Raw genomic sequence first — 3,903 nt, 5'->3', positions numbered from 1 at the left:
GTAGCTCTGCGGCATGTGGGATCTTCCCAGATCAGGGATCGAACCTGCGATTCCTGCACTGGCAGGTGGATTCTTAACCACTGAGTCACCGGGGACCCCCAGTGTCCCCTCTTGCTGTTGTACATCCTAAGTGAAGTCACTCAGTCATGTCCGACTTTTCGACCCCTTGACTCCTGCCAGGCTCCTCCGTCCATGGAATTTTCCAGGCAAGGATACTGGAGTGGGTTGCAATTTCCTCCTCCAGGGGGTACATTCTAAGGGTTTGGACAAATACAATGACATATAGCCACAAATATAATGACATATATCCACAAATATCCACAAATATAAGAACATGTATCCAAAGATATCCTCAAATATAATGACATATATCCACAGAAAGTCAGACACAACTGAGCGACTGAGCACACATGCATGCATCCATCATAATATCATACAGAGTATTTTCACTGCCCTAAAATTTCTCTGTGCTCTGCGTATTCATAGTTTTGCGTTTCTCTGGGACTTTTCCACCATCCAATGCCTAATTAAAAAACTGAGTTGATGTCTTTTTGTTGTTGATTTGTAAGGGTGCTTTACAAAATCTGGATACTAGATCCTGATTAAATGATTTGGAAATATTTTCTCCCATTCTGTGGATTGTCTTTTCACTCTCTTGATATAGGCATACCTTGTTTTATGCTGTTTTGCTTTATAAATAAACTGCAAATTGCACTTTGTAGATATAGCAAGTTTTTTTTTAGACCTTGAAGGTTTGTGGCAACTTTGCTAAGCAAGTCTATTGAAGTCATTTTCTCAACAGCATTTGCTTACTTTGTGTCTATCTCTCTGTCACATCTTGGTAATTCCTTAAATCTTTCAAACGTTTTCATTACTATTATATTTGTTATGGTGATCTGTGATCTTTGATATTACTACTAAGACTCTCTGAAAACTCAGATGATGGTTAGAAATTTTTAGCAATAAAGTATTTTAAAAATTAAGATATGTACTTTTTAAAAGACATAATGCTGTTGCACACAATAGACTATAGTACAGTGTTAATATATATTTAATATTCACTGAGAAGCTAAAAAATTTGTGTGTCACTTTATTGCAATTTTCACTTTCTTGTGGTGACCTGAAGCTGAACCCTTAATAAACCCAAAGTATACCAGTAGTGTCCTTTCGTGCACAAAAACTTCAATTTTGATGAAGTTAAATTTATCTATTTTTTCTTTTTGTTGCTTAAGCTTTTGATGTCACATTTAAGAAACCATTGCCTAATCCAAGATCACAGAATTCACACTTTTGTTTCCTTCTAAGAGTTTTACAGTTTTTCCATCTTGAATTCATTTTTTGATATGGTGTGAGGTAGGGATTCAGCTTTACTCTCTTGCGTGTGAATATGCAGTTGCCCCAGCACCGCTTGCTCTAAAGACTCTCTTACCATGAAATGGTCTCAAGATCTTTCTCAAAAACCCATTGCCCACATATATGTGGGTTTATATCTGTTTGTTTATTTTTGGTTTTGTTTTTGTTGCATAGCGTGTGGGATCCTAGTTCCCTGACCAGGGATCGAACCTGCACCCCCGGCATTGTAAGTGCAGAGTCCCAACCACCATTGGACTGCCAGGGAAGTCCCTCTATAGTTTTTATTATTATTATTTTATGTTATATGTATATATTTTTTTCCTCTAGAGTTTTAAAACAAGAAAAGATTGGCATCACTAATAATATATACCTGGCAATTTCTCATGCTGGGAAGGAATTTGAATTACCCTCCTTTAACTGAGTAATATGTCCATGGCTGCTAGTATTTGGGTCCACTTGGTGAAAGGTGGTGAGACCTTTGGGTAGGGAAGAAGGGGGACAGTTTGCTGTAAGACCTTGGACAAGTCACTCTCTGCCTGGGTCTCAGTGTGAAGTTGGAGGGTGGGGAGAGGTTCCACCTCCAGAAGAGTTCTGGAATCCAAGTCTATGAATCCACAGGGGGCTCTTAGGCTCTCTGCCCCAGTAGCATTTCTCTAGGTAGCCACAATAGGGTTCCGCCCATTCTCCAGGACTCTGTATTTGGGGCTTCCCTGGTGGCTCAAATGGTAAAGAATCTGCCTGCAACATGGGAGACCTGGGTTCAATCCCTGGGTCAGGAAGATCCCCTGGAGAAAGGAATGGCAACCCACTCCAGTATTCTTGCTTAGAGAATCCCATGGCTAGAGGATTCTCACCTCAAAGCCACGCCATCATCAATGCCCTGTAATGACTTTCCAGGGGGCCTTGCTAGCAGGATCAGGGCTGGTGTTATTACTATAGCAGGATAATAGAGGCTCTTATCAGAGATGCAGCATCTGTTGAGGGGAAGTGAGTTGATGGATGTTGAAATAGTGGGGGCAGGAGAAGGGGATGACAGAGGATGAGATGGCTAGATGGCATCACCGACTCGATGGACGGGAGTTTGAGTGAACTCCGGGAGTTGGTGATGGACAGGGAGGCCTGGCGTACTGCGATTCATGGGGTCGCAAAGAGTCGGACACGACTGAGCGACTGAACTGAACTGAAATAGTAGTTACTCATTTCCAGAGCTTTCAGTGATTGAGTGAGAAAGTACCTAGGGGCCACGGGACACCCTGGGGGCATGCAAAGTATTGGTTTGGCCAAAAAAATTCATTTGGGTTTTTCTGTTTCATCTTAGGAAAAACCTGAATGAACCTTTTGACCAGTCCAATAGTTAGCAGTAGCTGCTGCTGCTGCTAAGTTGCTTCAGTCGTGTCCAACTCTGTGCGACCCCAGAGACGGCAGCCCATCAGGCTCTGCAGTCCCTGGGATTCTCCAGGCAAGAACACTGGAGAGGGTTGCCATTTCCTTCTCCTATGCATGAAAGTGAAAAATGAAAGTGAAGTCGCTCAGTCGTGTCCGACTCTTAGCGACCCCATGGACTGCAGCCTACCAGGCTCCTCCATCCATGGGATTTTCCAGGCAAGAGTACTGGAGTGGGGTGCCATTACCTTCTCCGAGTTAGCAGCTAGGATAGGTTTAATTTAGCACAATCTGTGGTAAACGCTTTGTTTGCCTTGTTCAGATAAATCTCTGTAGATCTTATGAGACAGGTACTGTTGTGCCCATATTACAGACAGGAGACTGAGGCCAGAGAAAGTGGGCACATACCCAAAGGCACATGAGTTTTCTTGGGTTGCCTGGGTACATCTAAATGCACAGAATTGAGGTATGGGGAGAAAAGGGCCGACTTCCGGAGGGCAGGGAGCGCTGGATGCCTTGGCAAGGGATCTGGAGGTGATCAGTATTGTCTGAGAACCGGGAAGGAGAACAAATGCTGAAGATGGGGACCCAGGGGCGCAGGGGAGAGCAGAAAGGGAATGAAAATCAGGAGGGCAGTTCAAGGTTGTGCGGGCACGTGGCGGGGATCCACGAGCAGGAGCAGAACCAGAAAGGGGAGACATTCTCCCCACCAGGATGGGGAGAGTGGGGTTTGGGCTGAAACTGGGGGGTTCCAGGGAGTGAGCGGGGTCTGGGAGTGTCAAGGGGGTGTTCCGAGGGTAGCGGGAGATCGGAGCGGTGGAGGGGAAGGGCAGAAGCCAGAGGGTCGCAGGTCCTTGGTGGGGTTTCTAGCTTGCGGGAGGCGGCCCCCGGCGAGTGGGGAGGATCGGGTCCCGGCGGCTCGTAGAGGCGGGGACTAGCCGGAAGCGGGAGCCGGAGCGCCCCGCCCCGGCCGGTCCAGCCCCCGCCCCCCGCCTTCGGGCTCTCCTCCCGGCCGCCTTCCAGCCAGTCCGCCCGCCAGCTCCGTCTGCTCAGACCTCTCGGCTCGACTGGCGGCGCGTGCGGCGGTGAGTGAGGTGCGCGTTGGCTGGCGGCGGGGGCGCGGGCTGGGGGCGCCGACGGGGGGGGGGGAGCGAGCGGGGGGGGGGT

General features: G+C 47.5%; 1 protein-coding gene across 2 annotated transcripts in view; it reads left to right on the top strand.

Annotated features, from left to right (window-relative positions):
• Positions 1 to 3,735: 3,735 nt before the first annotated feature.
• Positions 3,736 to 3,903, top strand: part of LITAF (lipopolysaccharide-induced TNF factor) — a 38,371-nt gene continuing 38,203 nt past the window's right edge. Inside the window, exon 1 of one of the 2 annotated variants that reach the window (XM_010850672.1) lies at positions 3,736 to 3,830. The gene's annotated coding sequence lies outside the window, so the exon portion shown is untranslated. The remainder of the gene's footprint in view (positions 3,831 to 3,903) is intronic. The other variant, XM_010850671.1, reaches the window with a different exon arrangement.

This window comes from Bison bison, unplaced genomic scaffold (assembly GCF_000754665.1).
Source record: "Bison bison bison isolate TAMUID 2011002044 unplaced genomic scaffold, Bison_UMD1.0 scf7180017864293, whole genome shotgun sequence".
In the NCBI taxonomy this organism is placed as follows: Eukaryota; Metazoa; Chordata; class Mammalia; order Artiodactyla; family Bovidae; genus Bison; species Bison bison.
This window is presented reverse-complemented; position numbering and strand designations above follow the sequence as displayed.